Source organism: Lathyrus oleraceus, chromosome 2 (genome assembly GCF_024323335.1).
Source record: "Lathyrus oleraceus cultivar Zhongwan6 chromosome 2, CAAS_Psat_ZW6_1.0, whole genome shotgun sequence".
Classification (NCBI taxonomy): domain Eukaryota; kingdom Viridiplantae; phylum Streptophyta; class Magnoliopsida; order Fabales; family Fabaceae; genus Lathyrus; species Lathyrus oleraceus.
In genome coordinates, this window is record NC_066580.1 from 288,340,652 (window position 1) to 288,359,412 (window position 18,761).

General features: G+C 40.0%; 1 non-coding gene across 1 annotated transcript; it reads right to left on the bottom strand.

The window, feature by feature from the left end:
- Positions 1-17,465: 17,465 nt before the first annotated feature.
- Positions 17,466-17,572, bottom strand: LOC127124708 (small nucleolar RNA R71). The gene has a single exon (XR_007804169.1). It is a non-coding gene; the product is annotated as a small nucleolar RNA R71 (small nucleolar RNA).
- Positions 17,573-18,761: the final 1,189 nt, after the last annotated feature.

Here is an 18,761-nt window from a genome sequence, read left to right on the forward strand (position 1 = left end):
TTTTGGAAAAATTACTTGTTCAATGGTATAGGTCAAAAGTGACCTATAATGTAGCCTCATATCACATGCTCATATAAGTTGAATTAGATCTTACTCCAAACATAAAAGTTGAAGTAGACATCTTTAATTTTATTGTTCAACTTGGAAATCTTTCATATCATAAAAGTTGAGCAAGTTATGGCCTTGAGAAGTTGACTTTCAAATTAGGGTTTAGACAAAATGACATATAATGTTTCAACATAGAAAATGATTTTCCAAGGAAAACTAGCTCTAGGTATCAACATTAAAGTTGTTTGGAATGTCATTTAGAGAATGTTTTCTCTTAGAATCATTTTCATATGATGAAAATTATAGAAGATAGGGTCTAGGGAGACACAGTTTTGATAAAATGAATTCATCTAGCCAACCACCATCAACCAACTTGCTAACCTTCAATTCTCTTGACTTTATAGGCTCATGGTAGATAATATATGCATAAGATGATGAAATTTGAAGTGTCCCTTGAGAAATTTGATCAATTGGTGAGATAGCTTATTGGAGAAGTTACTCAAGATACCCAGTCAAACTAGGGTTTCCAAGGAAAATCACCCTCAAACTCTTGAGGAAAACTTGATCAATATAACATATAGAAATTATTGAAACTCATATATGATTCCCATAACCATTCTTGTATCAATTCAATGGTTGTACTCTTTGTCATGGGGGTCTCAAACCCTATATATGAACTTGACAGATCAATGGAGATCATGCCCTACCTACAAAAGAGTTAGGCAAATGCAAAGACATATTTTTGATATTTTGGTTAGTAAAATGATAATATACAAGTATGATACAATCACAAAGTGCTTGGTGATCTCTCCCAAAACAAACCCATGAAAGAGGGGTAAGGAGGATGCCAAGGTGTGATCCCAATACTAATGCTTATAATGAAAGTGCGTGAGGGATCTTAGGGTCAAAATTGGGGTCTTACAGGAACCTTGAATCCTGGAGGACAAGGTTGGGTGCCCCTGGCTTGATACCACTAGAATCTCCAATAACTGCCACGGTATGCTCACTTTGATAGTCGGTGCTGCTGAACTTGACCGGGTTGAATTGTTTTTTCTTCGGACTCACCTTGCGTGTAGTTGGGTGATAACCGATACCAAACCTGACACGCTTTTCTGCCACATTGACGACCTTACACCAACCAGGAAGCGGGCCTTTCTCCAATGTATGCTTGGCACTCTTTGCTGATGATAGGATGGTAGCTGATGATTGATTGATGATGGCCATGACGGAACTGACATCTTCAAATTCTAGACAGTGGAGCGGAACCTCGACGATCCCCTCATCTGTTTCAACATATCTGAAGGAGGAGAGTTCACTGACCAACAAATCTTCTTCCCCACACACGATTACCAAGTTGTCATCTATCAAGTATTTCAGTCTCCGGTGCAATGTAGAAGTGACTGCCCCAGCGGCATGAATCCATCATCTTCCCAACAGACAACTGTAGGCTAGGTTGATATCCATGACTTGGAATGTGATGTTGAACTGGTGAGGTCCAACACAAATATGCAAATCGGCCTCCCCAATTACCTGCCTTAGAGAAATGTAGAAAGCTCTAACGATCAATGCACTGGTCTTCATTTTGGGCCCCTTAAATTGTAACTGGATTAACGTAGACTTTGGCAGTACGTTAGGCGAATATCCAGTATCAACGAGGACTCGGGATAAGAGAGAGTCAGTGCACGTGACCGAAATATGTAGTGCTTTGTTGTGGGCATTTCCCTCAGGAGGTAGCTCTGCTTCATTAAATCCCAGATACCTACTGGCAGTGATATTGGAAACCACGTCGTCAAATTGATCGACCATGATATCTTGCCTCACGTGAGCGGTATTTAGAACTTTCAGCAATGCTTTACGACAAGCCTCAGAATTCAACAGTAAAGACAAAATTGATATTTTGGAGGGCGTTTGATTCAATTGGTCAATAATCTTGAAGTCACTCTTCTTGATCAGTTTGAGGAATTCCTGACTTTCCTCAAAGGTGATACTCTTCTTGTGATCTTCAAACTGTTCTTTCTCAACCGTCGACCCTTTACCCTTGGATGCTTCAGCCTCAACAACTTTATTGGTGTCAATAACCTTCGTTAACACTGGAGCAGTCGTCACGATCGGAGTGGCCGGTACAGTTGCCCCTGCTTGCAGAGTCGGAGCAGTTACAACCTTCTCATTATGCGGGATAATTGTGGGTGTTGGAGACACCCTAGGAGTGTATTTAGGAGCTAATACACGGCCGCTTAGAGTCATGCCTCCCGTTCCAGCAATGTTAACGATTTCTGTGTCAGGAATGCAGACTTCTTTTCCTCCCAAATACGTTGTGGTCTCATAATTCCAAGGCACTGTCTTAATATTCTGATACGGAAATAGAGTGGGAACACAGAAATGAATCGGCTGAATCCTTCTGGGGGGAGCTTCAACCTTATTTTTCCTGTATACTATTGTTATTGGTTCGATTACTGCCACCTCTTCTGCTGCTTGAGATTTGGAGAATTGTATTAACCCTTGATCCATCAGTTCTTGCACACACCCTTTCAACTGCTCGAAATCATTTGGATAATACTCGCACACTGAGTAATCATCATGCGCCCCCTATAGAAACCAAAATTGTTCAAGCTTTTCTAATACAACAGACATCGGAGTCTTCACCTCTTCAACCTTCAGTATGACTTTGGTACTTTCCTCTTCATTCACGGCGTTAACCGACGCGTCACTATGATTCGGCAAGGGATTTTTCTTTACGTTCGGTTTTTCTTCGGAGAAGGTCAGGATGTCTTGATTGATTAAGTCTTGAATTCTCTGTTTGAGGGCCCGACAGTCCTCGGTGGAATGTCCTATATACCCTGCGTGGAATGCGCATGTGGCATTAGGATTGTGACGGCGATCGAAGGGAGGAGAAGCTGCTGGCAGTTCTCTTGGTACAATGGCCCCTACATGGATCAAATACGACACTAACTCTGCGTATGGCACCGGGATCTTATCAAACTGGGGACAATTACCAAAGTTGCCTTTATTATTCTGACCTCGGTTTTGTCCTTTGTTGTCACTATTATATTGTCGGTTTGGATTTTTATGAGCGGGTGTTGATTGTTGATTGCCTTTCTGCGGTTGATACTAGAAAGGCGGTTGCTGGTATTCAGTTGCGCGACGTATGGATACGGGTAATATGGCATAGGGGCCATCGGAAATTGATATCGGGGGCGAGCCTTCGCCTTTACAGCGTTTGCTTCCCCGTCTTTCTTTTTAGCAAAGCCCCCATGCGGTCTCTTGTTGGTTGTCTGATGTGCGGTCGTGTCTATGATTTTCCCTAATTTCAACCCACTCTCAACATGTTCCCCAATGGTTACCATGTCAGCAAAATTTGTCAACGAACTGCCAATCATCTTTTCAAAATACAGCCCTTGCAGCGTACCCATGAAGATGTCCACTAATTCATTGTCTGATAATGCTGGCCGAACCTTAGATGCCATTTCACGCCAACGTTGAGCATATTCCTTGAAGGTTTCATTAGATCTTTGAGATTGATTCTGCAATTGAAGCCTTGTCGGAGCCATGTCAAGGTTGTACTTATATTGTTTCAAGAATGCCTCGGAGAGGTCCCTACAAGACCAGATCTTTGAACGCTCTAGACTCATGTACCAATCCAAGGAGGCCACATCCAGGCTATCTTGGAAGCAATGGATCAAGAGGTTGTCATTATCAATGTGTGAGGCCATTTTCTGTAGTACATGGTGAGGTGACTGTGGGGACAACTGAGGCCCTTTTACTTTGGAAGGTCAGGCACCTTGAACTTCTGAGGTAACACCACATTAGGGACCAAGCAAAGGTCTCGAGCATCTATACCAAAAGAAGAGAAACCCTCAATGGCCCTTATTCTGTCATCCAAGAGCCAGTAATCCACAGGTTTGACCGGATCAATAGCAGGGGGAACGACTTGATTGGGTGATCGAGAAGCTTCTGGAGCGATCGATGCAGTCATGTTCGGGGTGAACCACATCTGAGGCGGATAGGAGAAACCCGGTGGCACAACTTGAGCAGCATGAGTAGGCTGAGGATATTGCATTCCAGCCTGAGCATTAGGGGCCTGAGGTGGCCCTGTCTGCACATGTTGGGATGTAGGGTATGTCAACATGGGCATGGAGGTTGCCCCAGGGTAACCAAAGGGAAAAGCTGGGACTTGACCCGTGCTCGTAGCTTGAGAGGACTGATTGGGAAGCTGAAAATGGAGGCGCGAGCCTCAGTAGTCCTCTTCATCGTTGGGGAGGTCGTCAGGAATCTGACCTTGGTTGTCGTCCGGATCAGCAGCATCGACCGGAGTAGTTTGAGTAGCGGGGAGAGCCCGAGGGAAACTAGTGTTTCCAGCAACGACAGCGGCGGAGAGAGCCGGATGAGGGAAGAAAGCTTACCCACTGACGAGACTAGCAACTAGATGTAGGGGAATTCCCCACGGGTAGTCAGCAACAAGCCTAGAAGAGTCCATGGGGACCATCTGACGGTTCCCAGAGTTAGGCACAACAGTTTTAGCCGGAGTGTCGACGGTAGTGCCAGCAGCAACATTAGGAAGGGTCACCCCAACATCATGGGTGACGTTGGCAGTAGCAGAGGTAGGGTTCCTCTGAGATTGGAAGATCTCAAGGATATTATTCATGTTTCCCCTGAACAGATTCATTTCACCTTGCTCCTGAGTAAGGGATTTGCGAACGACAACATTGTCAGCTTCGTATTCGGCCATGGTTCTTGACTTGTTGGAACGTGTGTAGTGCTAATGACGAGTCGTCGTTGTTCCTGTGGCAAAACAACGAGTGTAAGCATTTTGTTTTCTTGCGGATTTTGACAAATAAATGTGGATGCATGTATGTATGCAAAAATATTTGATATGTGCATTCATTATTATTATAATTTTTATAAAGGAAACAATTCCAGGGATCCGCGAGTTTGTTCATTTAACACAAGCGAATATAAAGCGAATAAAGAGAGACAGTTTATGAAGCCAATAATCGAGAAACTCTTTTATTCAATGTCGATAAAGCGGAATACAAGTATATCAAGGAAATGTCCATCGGCTACAAGAGGGTCACATTAGTCCTATCAGACCTCAATCTAGTGAATTACAAGCGACTAGAAGCAATTGGATAACAACTTTTCATAGTAAGTCTGAGATCTGAAGGACATGCAAGCGCCCCACTTTCCCAACATCACACTCCCTTCAGGTGGGGGGTTGTGATCTGGGTCGCTCGGAAAATTGTTCACAACTGTCTTCCCTCAGTTGGAGAGGTCTTCAGGATGCTTGCTCACTTGTGTGTTGTTGTCTTTCAGGTTCCCATGTGATTGTCCCTTCAACTCTTGAATCTCTTCTAGTCTCTGATTCAGCTCATACTGGTTTTGGTGAAGGGTGACTTCTAGATGTTTGTTGCGGCTTTTCTCATCCTTCAACTCCTTCTTACAAGCTTCTAGCAGGCTTTGAAGTTTCTTCATTTGTTCCAGTTCTGCTTTGCTGCCTCGGTATTGGACTTCGGATAACTACTTCTTTTTGTTTGTCAGGCTGGCATAAGTCCCTTTGAGAGTGTCGCCCATTTTGAGTCTTTTGAAGACCTCTGTATGTACCTCATCATCTGCTTGACGAACTCGGTCTCTCTTCTTATTCAGATTGAATTTCAAGGTTTCCTTCTCCAACGAGATCTTAGCAAGCCTAGATTTGAGATCGACATTCTCTTTCTCTAGGGTCTTGATAACCTTCTTCAGTTCATCTACTTCAGAATTTGGCTGGTTATCTGGCTCAGGAGTTTGGAGGGTCATGGATGGTTCGGGTGGGAATGGCAATAAAACTTCACTAACTCTGCTCTTGACTCAACTTGTGTAAGCTTCCTTGGCGATACAGTTCTTTTTACCCATCTATGCTATTCCTTGAGGACAAATTGATCCCCAAGCCTTGACAATCTTCTTGATCAACTCTGGCTCTTCGACCCCTTCGTATAACACAAAACCCTCTACACTTTCGAGATCGGGTTTGTCCACCATAAGGTATCCAAGTTATCGCAATGCTAGCCTCGGGTTGTAGTTGATCCCTCCTTTTGTACCAAGAAGAGGTACATTAGGAGAATCCCCATAATTGAGGATGATCTTGACACCATCGTATACTCGAGAATACCAAGGAATGTATTCGGCTTTTAAGGACATGATCCGCTGGGACCACTTCAAGTTGTCTTTGTTCTCAATGAACGGGCCTTTGCGGGGTAGATGTGAAATAAACCATCTATACAGCAAAGGGGTACATCAGGCGATAGTCCCTTTCTTCTTCTGGGTCCTCACATGGATGGAATAGTAAGTATCAGCAAGAAGAGTGGGAATCGGATTCTGAGTCAGGAAGATGTGAATAGCAGCCAAGTCTACGAACACCTCCATATTCGGAAACAAGACAATCCCATAGATAAGTAAGGCTAGATTGGCATTGAAGGTCGTCCAACTCTCAGCCTCAGTGAAGGTGATAGCTTTGTCTATGAGAAACTTAGAGGTGAAGCCATGAATTCCACCCTTTGGTTCAATTCTATTTCCTTCTTTCCCATATGCAGAGCTTCAGCAAGATCTTGATATTTAGGAAGTTCCTTAGTGCGGATGTAGGGCACTTGGTTCTTGATCCTAATACCCAGAATATGAGAGTAATCTTCCAATGTCGGCGCTAGATAGTAATCTTGGAAAGTAAAGCACCGTAGTGGCGGATCATAGAATTTCACCAAGGTGTGCATAACAGTGATGTTGACCTCGGTGTTCAGAATACCCAGAAGGTTACCATAAGCTTCCTTGAAAGCGTCTTTGTGCGTCAGATCTAAATGTGCCCTAAGTCCTCTAAATACTACCAACTGAGGTTCCACAAACTTGTAATTGTGGATGCTCTTTCTCTCGGGATTCATGCTTCGCTTCAATTTCTTGGTAAATAGACTGGACTCTTGGATTCATAGAAAATACATCCATATGCAAAAATTTGGTCATGATGAATGATAATGTAATGATGAGATGATAATAAGTCACATGGATTCGAAACTCTGGCAAGTTATGGACAATCTGTAAGTGCTATATGTCGCAAGTTCATAGGTTCGACGTAACATGAGTATCAAGGTAGGTCGAGTCTATGGTTTCCTGCAATGAAAACCCATATCCCCCTCACAGGTGTGGACTATGCTCCAAGGTGGTCCCTAGAAGTTCTCCCAGAGTCATCGACTCGAAATGGAAATACCCTGCCGTAGTGAATACTCACAGGAAAAAAGTACTTCCAAGTGAATCTAGCCTGGGTGTTGTTTTCGTGACACGCAACACGCGAGACGCAGGTGTACACGACTATCCACGAGTCTAACCTATGTGTATACTAAGCTCGATTACATAGCTTTCCTTTCATGTAGTCTAACCCATCCCAACAAAAATGTAATAGATATATCCATAATATAAAGTGAATAAGAAACGCGATAAATAAAAGTGAGTAAAGCTATAAGGAAAGCACCTAAACTAGCGAGGGAACAACCTAAACTAGGCTCGACTCATTTTAGCGACTAGGAAATACTCCAAGTAGCGAAGGTAAACACCGAACGTATCGCATGCTCGAACATACAACAGAGTCGCCATCTAACTTTATTTATCCCCAAAGGGAAGGGAAAACATCGATAAAACCCGGGGGAAAGATATATGCTGGGTAAGAAAGTCAGTTATGCAAGGGGAAGGTATTAGCACCCCAAACATCCATGGTACCCCATGGGAACCATTTTGATTGTTCTCGCTCGAATAAGTGTAATATCTAAAGATTAATCGCTAAGGAAAGGAAAGGAAAGGAAATAGATAAAGTGCTCGGTGAGGATTAGGGCCCTCATACCTACGTATCCTCATAGTGCAATGAGGAATTCAGAGCTTCGTAGTTCAAGTAACTAGAGGCGGGAGGTGGAAACAAGTGTGATCAAAGTATGGTCTGAACCAAAGGATTGTGTTATTTCCAAAAGAGGGTGAAAATGTGAACCTAAGAGTAAACAACTATGAACCAACACGTGAAGGCGTATAGCACTTGTATCACTATACTGGAACAACCAAAAAAGAGAGGAATTAGGTATTTGGGATAAGGGCCAAACAACTCCTGGTTCAGAAGGAGGTACAAGATGGAGCATAAAGGTATAATGTATTAGGCTCAAAGATAAAGGTACATCACGTGAAATGAAGGAAGGTAGATTATGAGTGTATCGCAAAGTGAAGGGAGTGAAGTGACCGAAGTCACAGAATTGGATATTTGGTGATAAGTTACTGAAGAAGTATTGTTTGAAATCGAAAGGTGAAAGTTTATTGGAATCCATAAGAGAAGTGAGATTTCTACCATAGAGGGAAACAACTCTGACCGCGACAGGGTGTTAGCCAAAAAAGAAGGAATTAAATGTTTAGGATAAGGGCCAAACAACTCTAGGTATGAAATGCAGACTATTTCTTAGGCGTCCTAAAAGGGTATGTATGGAATTCCAAGGAAAGTGTATTTCAATGTCAAAAAGACAGTATGTCACTGGGCGAACGGTTTATGATCGAAGGTAGATAGGAAATTGTGAAAGATATGAATGATGCCCTAAGATGAAGGAGAAATAATTAGAAATATGCACGCCAAGGATTCGCATCCTCGTGCCTACGTATTGTCATTGTGAAATGTGAAAGTCAAAGCAATCGTAGTTCGAAACTACGAGAATGGAAAGAGAGAGATTGGTAATACTGGAGTGTAAGGAGTAGTGTATCACTCGCTGGGGAATTGGCAATTCGATATCAACTCAGGATAGTATCTTGGATCCAAGAGAGGGATAGACTCTTAATCGAAAAGCAAAGTGGAGTGTTAGCCGAAAAAGAATGAATTAAATGTTTGGGATAAGGGCCAAACCACTCTCGATTGAAGAAATGGACTGTCATCAGTACATCTTAAAAGGATGGACTAGGATTCCAAGGAGAAGGATAGACTCTTAATGGAAGAGCAAAGTGGCGTGTTAGCCGAAAAAAGAATGAATTAAATGTTTGGGATAAGGGCCAAACAACTCTCGATTGAAGAAATGGACTGTCATCAAGACGTCCTAAAAGGATGGACAAGGAGTCCAAGGAGTAGTATGATTGATCTCAAAAAGATGGTATTGGTTGAGTGAATGGAGAGTCATCCATGGGATAAAGAAGGTAGATTGATAAATAAGATAGCTCGCGAAGAAACCGGGTTGTCCTGCCTACATACCCTTTTAGTGCAATAAGGAAATAAGAGCTTTCGTAGTTCAGCCCACTAGGGCTGAAAAGAAATTGTTTGGAGGCAAGAAGAAATGGATGATTGAGATTGAATTGATTATAATTGGCATGATTAAGAATTGAATGGAAAGAAGAATGGATAGACTTGATAGTTACTAGATGAGAATCACACTAAAGTCTATGGGTAAAGGTGGATACGATAAGCAACAAGCCAAACGTCTCGCACCCAAAGATATCCAGAATGAGTGTAGGAAAGCTCCAGTATCATTCCTTCTTTACCACTTAAGGCTCGTGGCATGTAACTCTCACCTTAAACCTCAAGAGAAGAGAGAAGAGTCTTTGTAGTTGTTTCTTGCATTGATGATGAAGACCTTATCAATCGTTAGATTCAAATTGCACTAAATTATATGAACGGAGGTAAATACGATGAGCGTTGGGTCATACGTCCCATACCCAAAGATACTCAGAATGGGGGTAGGAATACTCCAGTCCCACTCCTTCTCCATTACTTAAGGCTCGTCTCGTACAACTTGATTCATGATTGATAAGTTGTTGATAATCCTTGCTTTTGTTGTTTATCTTTTGTGAAGATAGACTTGTTAATCGTATGGTTAGAATTGTGCTAAAGTCTATGAATAAAGGTGAATACGATGAGCGCTGGGTCATACGTCCCATACCCAAAGATACTCAGAATGGGGGTAGGAATACTCCAGTCCCACTCCTTCTCTATTGCTTAAGGCTCATGTCACACTCTTCTAACTTTGATTTAACAAGTCTTGAAGTTTCCACCTTTGATGTGCTTGAATAATCCGCTGCTTGGTATGACTGAGGATGCCTTGACCGAAGATCTTGAGTTGAGGCCTTGAGCTCCACAGCTTGGAAGAAAAGTCTTATTAAGTGACCAAGGGTCTTTTGGTCACTCAATTTAGACAGTGGGATTATACAAGTTCAAAGGATTTAATTAATCAAAATTTTTTTTGATCAATTTAATCATGGGTTTTTATTTGGTTTTATGGGGAACTAAGTTTGGATCTAATCAAAGATAGTAATTGTTAGAAACTATCCTAAGGGATCATGCATTAGAAGCTGATTGAATATTCTAAGTTAGAAGTCCTAAGGGAGCATGTGTAAATTGGTCAAAGTCATGATTAAAATTCTATGTTAAGTCCTAAAGTTAGTTTTCCCTTCCATTTGGGGATAAATAAAATTAGATGGCGACTCTGTTGTATGTTCGACATCCTCCCATGAATAATTTTTTTTCTATTTTCCCCTCTCTCTTCATCTCCATCCCTATTCTTCCTCATTCCATCTTTTGACCCATGAAATCTCGAATGTCTAAAGGCTAATTGATTCATCAATGATCTTGTGTCAGATGAAGCAATACAAGTATGACTGAGATATGTACCTCTCTCTTGATTATTTATTTTAGTGTGTGGTATGTTTTAGGAGTTTGGTTCTTAATACCAAATCTCTAACATGCATTAACACCTAAATTTTTGCTGCCCGGTCTCAGAGAGTTGTGACTTCTATATAAGTCCAATTACGATTTCTTAATATGGATCTAGATTTGACCCTCAAGGCATAGCATTCTAGTAAGTCAGATTGTAAGTCTCTTATTCTTCATGGCATTATGGGGAGACTTGCCTTTTTCCTTTCATGGGAGCTAGTGACATACTTGTTGAATTATCCAAGTTGGAGCCCTTCTCATGGAAGATGTCTTGGTTTAAGGATTCATACTTTTGAATGAATGGTTGAGTGTTCTCTAAAGAATGACTTAATAAATTAAAAAAACATTACTAACACTTGACTAACTCTTGACTAACCTTTGAATAACATTTGATTAACTCTTTTTAATATTTTTTACTTTCAAGTCATTTACTTTATGCAATTTAAATTTCAGTCATTTATCATTCATTGCCATTTACATTTTATTTAACTTGTTTATGTTTATGTTATTTTCACTTTGCTCATTTGGGCCACATCTTGTGATTGTATATATTTGTTTGTGTGTTTTGATTTTGTTTGTGGTCTTAGGACCTTAAAATACCTAATAACAACAAAAATCCTAAAAAAAACATTTGGTGGATTGTTGATCTTGATCTTAACTTTTGGACTTAGGATTAGGAAATATTCCCCATGCAAAAAGGGCTTGGCCAATGCCAACATTTTGATACTGAGCATTCTTGAACTAAGTCTTCATCTGATATAAGCCTTGGGATTTGTTTAAATTCATCTGCTACTCAGTCTTTGTGCTTAGTTGTTATTTTGATCTTGTGTATGATGCTTTGCTATGAGTTGGTCAAGGAATATTTCATCTGGTACATTCGAAGATAAAGAAGACTGCTAGCTATGGAAATTGCTTGCTTGGATGTGTCCATCTTTATTTGATGCCTTGATCTTCATGATGTCTGGATAGTGTTCATTGCTTATTGATTATTGCTTGATTAAAGTCCAAAGGAAAATGGGTTTCTATATGACATTCTTGTCTGTTGGATTGCATCCCGTTGGTCAGATCTTTTCAACCCTTAACTTTTAAATTTGTGCTTAGGAAAGTCTCTTCATCTCCTCCCACTTCTTAAATTTCAAAATCTCTCCCCCTTTTCAAAAACCTTCCTTGCTTATGATTTTAAACTTAGACTTTGTTTTAATGATTAGAAACTTTGTCCTTATGCCATTGGATTTTTAAATCTTTTCTAAATCAAATTTGTAAATAAACTTAACCATATTAACTTAAATTTCAAAATACAAAAAGAACTAACAACTTCATTCAAACTTTTGGGCCCTTTGTGCCTTTTTCTTATTAAACTTTTGTTAAAAGCAATTCATCGACTTTGAAATTTTTACCACGAACTACGAGGTTTGGATCCCTCATTTTATGTTGGTACGTAGGCACAAGACCTTTGGTCTAGGCAAACCCAAAAATACAATCAATGAATTCTTTTCTCATCTCCACACTCTATTTTTCTGAAACATCATTTATACCAAAAACACATAGACATATAAAGAAGCGCTCCCTAGGAGTACCTAGGACACTTTTGAGGCTAACACATTCCCTTTGTGTAACCAACCCCCTTACCTGTAATCTTTGGAATTTTATTAGTTTTGATTTGAAAACTTCTTATCTTTAGGCTTAGTTCGTACTTTTCCCTTTTTCTTTGGAAACAAAAAAAGTGCGTTGGCGACTCTAGTTTTATTGACGTTAAGCTTATCCATATCTTGATGGTCATGAATTTACCGCTACAGAAATTAAGTGGCGATTCTGATGGGGAGTAGTCCTTAGTGGGTTTAGCCTACTTATTTATGCGTATATATTTGTATATTTGATGTTTGTATATTTGTCTGTGTGATATAATCTGTCTGTTGCGCTTGGTGATCTCTGAGTGGTGAGATAAGTTCTAACCCGAACTTGAGAGAAATTAGATAGGGGGATGGTATAGTCATGTTCAACTTGTGTGGAGTAGTTCTTAACAAGTTGGCTTGAGACACATCTACTCAATGGAGACCCTTTTGGAGTTACTAATGTCACACGAGTTATTTGTGGATAGGCATTACTTTCTCTTATTTGGGGTCCGAGAAGCTGAGGAGCGTAGAACATTTAACCCAACTTGGCCTATTTAGGATATAGTACGGAGACTGTTCAGGTGTAGACCTAATAACAGTTGTTACGCGATACTACACTCAGACGAGTTTCTCTTGAGAATGTTATGGGTTGATGAGTCAGTCATCATAACCTATAATATATGATAGATGGGATTAAGACTCTGGGAACTTCTTAGAACATGATCTACAAGTTTTTATCCTTAGTACACTCCTTTGGGATGGTTCTTACCCTGACTCCATGCTCGTGACTCACAATAAACCCTTTGATTCTTGGTTGATCCGTTCAAGTCTTGTCAATATCAATGGAACTTGGACGTTTATAAGGTGAAAACCATAATCCACCAAACTAGATGATTGATCTTGATGATGACTTTATCCATCCCTTGACCTTTACTTGTTTTTTCCTTATGTGTGATCCCTTGTGTGTGATTGTTGCATTCATGAATACATGTGCATCATGACATTCATTGTAGAAAATAAATTTCAAGGAACTATGGTCTTGTTTGCAAATATTTTCAGACCATGGATTCTTGACAAAGGAACACAAAGAAGTACAGTTTCAGATGTCCTGATTTGAAAGAGTTAAGGAAGTTGTCATCCTTTGTATTAGATCCCTTGGACTTTAAGCAACGTCATGGAAAGCTTTTATCTGTGTTATCTGCTGATATGGTCGAAGGAATTCTGAGTGTTTTAGTTTAGTTCTATCATCCTCTCTACTGGTGCTTCACTTTTCCTGATCATCAGCTTGTGCCTACGTTAGAGGAGTATGCCCATCTCTTGGGAATACCCGTATCTGACAAAGTACCTTTTAGTGGATTAGAAGAGATTTCCAGATCTCATATCATAGCTGAAGCTCTTCAGCTGAAGAAATATGAGATTGATGCTCATTTGGTGAAGAAAGGGGGTATTTTTTGGTTGACTTATGAGTTCCTCATTGGTAAAGATACTATATTTGCTCAAGCCGGTAGCATGGATGCTTTCGAAGCCATCTTTGTATTGATCATCTATGATTTAACTTTGTTCCTGAACATTGACGGTTTTGTTGATGTTAATTCCATTAGAATTTACTTGATTGGGAATCATATTCCTACTCTGTTGGGTGACATGTATTTCTCTTTGCATTTGAGGAATTCTAAAGGTGGTGGGACTATTGTGTGTTGTGTTCCTCTTTTGTACAAGTGGTTTATTTCTCACTTGCCTCAGACGCCTGCTTTTTTGGAGAACAAGCAATGTCTACGGTGGTCTCAGAGACTTATGTCTCTCACTAATGTTGATATTGTTTGGTATGATTCTTCATATAGTAGCGTGTACATTATTGATAGTTGTGGTGAATTATCTAATGTGCCTCTCATTGGTACACAAGGAGGAATCAACTTCAACCCTGCTTTGGCTCATCATCAACTTGGGTTCCCCTTGAGAGATAAACCTAATAACACTCAATTAGAAGGTCTTTTTTATCAAGAGGGTAAAGATCCCCAACATTTGAATCAAAAGATGATACATGTGTGGCATAATGTGCATATGCAAGGAAGATCCGAGCTTGGTCCGTGCAACTGTGTAGCTTTGGAAGCTTACACTATTTGAGTGAAGAAAAAAGCTTTGGAGCTGAAGATGCCATACACTTGTGAAAGACCTATATCTATGGTTACGTCTGAGCCATAAACTCTCCCTAGCCAAGATGTAGAGGAGTTAGAAGATGCACTCACCAAGATGAAGCAAGAGAGAGATATGTGGGAAGAGCAGTTCCATGCTTTGAGCCGAAAGCATGAGGAGTTGAAGCTTGAGTCGAAAGACAATGATGCGATTATTGATATTCTTGAAGACCTAGCAATGAAAAGACAGAGAGAGCCATATGGTCTAACTTCCTCTAGTATGCCTCAACCTTCTGGTGCTTGGAATAAGATTGTTGATCAGCTAGTTCTTGAGAAGGCTCAGATGAAGACATCCTTTGAGTCTAAGATTCGACGCATCCGAAGGAAGTATGCACCCATAGAAAGATCACCTGATGCAGTTGCTAAGGGATCGTTAGGATGATAGTTTCCTTTTCTCTTGTGTTTGTACTTTGGTTTCTGAAATTGTACTCAGTGTAATCCTTCTAAATTTTATAAATGAAAAGAGATTTTATGGTCAATCAAATTTTCATTACTATTATTATTTAAATATATATTTTGCAAAGTGGACTTCATATGTTCCTTGAAATTAAAAAAACAAATCAAAAACATTGCATTTCATGCATCATTTGCAGAACAGGTTTTCTTTCTCCATATGTCTTATCAGTTCTTCTTCTGTGCATCAGCCAAGCTGATTCACCATTACAATACTCGCGCTAATCAACCGAGGATAATGGAGCATCTAGAGCAAGAGAACCGAGAGCCAAAGGACGAGATCGCCAGATTAACGACTTTGATGGAATCTATCATTGCTGCACATAATCAATCTTCACCAACTCTTGCAACTCCTCCCCAGAGGACTGTTATTTCTAAGGTTTCTACCTCAACTGTTCTTGTTGTTGCTGCTAATAAATCCATACCCTCTATGCCTCCTGGGTTTCTGATAACCCTGAAACACACTGCGCATTTAACTCTGATTGCACATGCTTATTAGGTTTTATTGTCATTTTCTTGTGTTATGTTTTCTTTTTGTCCTATTTTCAGATATGTTACCCTACAAGAGCCTTTTATGAAGAAACGAAGCCAAACGAGCAAGAAATAGAAGTTTTTGTGGAAAATTGTCACATGGTGGCCGTCAAGGGGGGTCCATGACGTGTAAGCTGACAAGCGGTGGTAACTACCACGTTCCCATGATCCTTTCATTTTGTTCACATGGAGGGCGCCATGGTGGGGATGGAGGGCGCCATCTTTGTCTGCTCGTTCCCACTAAGGATAGTTGTAGGGCAGCTTTGTCTTTTCCTAGCTTTTCAGAATCTCTATAAATAGGCTTCTTCATTTCACTCACGAGGGATCCAACTTAGTTCACCATTGTAAAAGCGGTAATCCGTCACATCGGGGGGCTATCGCACTTGAGTTGTAGTTAGGTTAGAGCACTGTACAAACAATCTTGCCGCCATTTTACTTTCCAGTCAAATTTTACTTTCCAGCCAAGTTTATTTTCCAGTGAACCAGATTAAAGTCTCCGATTTGGAGCAGGTTTCTTATTCAAGTTTATTTTCATTTACGTTTTATTTATCTTGCATGCTTTACTTTATTTACTTGTCTGTCTTGCTTTTACATACTTGTTTATTAACTTGCACATTTTATTTGCCTGTTCTTTTAAACATGATTAATTCTGCTATGTTCATTTCTATTTCCATGTCTGGCTAAATCTTTAAAGGTTAGGATGTAAGGATCGTCGTTAAGATGATACTCCATAATTTGTATCTATAGAAATTCTTTAGGGGCTATTTTGATTTTAACACAAGTTTTCAGTACTTATTTTGATCGGCAACTACAAAAGTAGAGCCGAGATATAGTTGAGTAAGATCGAAAGTCGTCCAACTCTTAAAGATAACCTTGGTTAGTTTTAACTCGTCAAAAGTAGCGAAAGCACTCTGTCCGGTTAATTAGGAATTTTTAACATTATTAGAAAATGATTTTGAAACTATTTTTGGACGCGTTTGTAGGTTTAAAATCCGAATCCTTGAGCGAAAGCCATGGATCTCTTTTAAGTTAATTTTTCAAAATCAAAAACACTTTTTAACTAAGTCAACAATTAAATTTCTTAAAAATAGGTTTACTACTTTAACGCAACAAGCACGCTTCATAAGTGACAATGAAGGGAATTAATTAGAGAGTAAACTCGGTTCTGAATACGCAAAAGAGACAGTTCCTATTAAATTGATTCTTCTCAAAGTAGAAAATATAGCCCCATAAGTAGTTCTATTTAGAAACAATTGGAGTAATTCCTTACTAATGTGAATTACATTCGAGCCTGCAAATTTTATCTGAATCTATTTACTTCATTATTTACTTTTTTGTCTACGTGAATTTACTTATTTGATTTGCCGTAGATAAACACCATAACAATAGAAATCGATAGATTGGCAATTTGGAAATTTTTGTACCCTATTGTTACACCGTCTAGACTAAGGCCCTGTTAGTCGGTAAATGCGAAAAACTCGCAGTTCCGGAAATGTAGAGGATCCAATAGCAGAACCAGAGTGATACGATCGTGCACGTCGTTTTCTCCAAAGAATTAGGAGAGCAATGGCCGAAGATCAAAATCGAAGACCACTTAAGGAATTCACCCAGCCTTTTAACGAAGAACCCAATTCTAGTATAGTAAATCCGGCTATTCCTACTAATAATTTAGAATTAAAACCCTCTTTATTACAACTAGTATAACAAAACCAATTCGTGGGTCTCGCTATAGAGAACCCAAATCAGCATTTAAAAGTTTTTATCTAATTAGATGATACGTTCAAGACCAATGGTGCTTCGCCTGAGGCAATTCGTCTAAGACTATTCTCGTTTTCCCTCAGAGATATAGCACGGTCTTGGTTAGATTCCCTTCCGGCTAACTGGATTACTACTTGGGAATACCTCAAGAGAGTGTTCCTTGCAAGATATTTTTCCCCGAGTAAGACCTTTGTCCTTCGAAACCAAATAACCAGATTCACTCAAAATCAGGGTGAATCACTTTTTGAAGCTTGGGAAAGATATAAAGAACTACTAAGATCTTATACACACCATGGCCTAGAACAATGGCTGATTATTCACACCTTTTATAATGGACTTCACTATAACACAAAGATGTCCATCGACGTTGCCGTCAGTGGTGCTCTGATGAACAAACCTTACCCCGACGCTTGCGCTCTCATCGAAGATATGGCACAAAACCATTACAAATGGGAGTCGGAACGAGAATCAGTGGACAAAAAGGGAGACCAAAGGAGGAATACATGAGGTAAATTGTATGGACACGATGAAAGCTAAAATGGACGCTTTAGCCTTGAAGGTTGAACACATGTATGCAAATCCTACAGCTGCAGTAGCTATAGATTGTGAAATCTGTGGAACCAAAGGACATCTTGCACCATAATGCAATCTGTTAACTGAATCAAACTCATACCAGGTCAATTATGCCCAAGGAAACCCGTTTTCAAACACTTATAACCCTGGATGGAGGAATCACCCAACCTTCTCTTATAAAAACAATAAACCTATTCAAAGCTCTACACCTCAAAGACCACCAGGTTTTCAAGCTCAAAAACCAATCCAACCTATGCAGGTCGTTCCTCAAAAGCCAAACCTTGAGAAAATCATGGAGAACTTCATTTCGGCCCAAACTCAGTAAAATAAAGAGTTCCTAAACCAAGATATTCATGTAAATAAACTGATCACACAATTAGGAACTAAGGTTGATTCGATAATCACTCATAATAAGATGCTTGAAACCCAAATCTCACAAATAGCACAACAACAAGCCCCCCAGGCCACACCTGGAGGGAAATTTCCTGGACAACCTCAACCCAACCCCCGAGGGCAAGTTAACGTTGTTACCCTACGAAGTGGGACAACTTATGACGAACCTGTAAAACCAGCCTTGAGTGGATCAGAGGCTTCTAAGAAAAACATTGTGTCTACAGAAGAAGTAGAGGAACTAGAGGGACAAAAAGACCAGGAAGTGAAAGATAAAGGAGAAGATAAAGATAAAGTTTATGTTCCACCCTCTCCTTATAAACCACCAATTCCATAACCGCAAAGACTTAAACATACCAAAATTTATAACCAATATAAAAAGTTTATAAAGGTGATCGAGAAACTCCACGTAGAAATCCTATTCACCGAAGCCATCATCCAGATGCCATCTTATGCTAAATTCCTTAAAGATATCTTGACCAACAAATGTAGGCTTGATGATCCCAAACCTTTAGAGTGCAACTC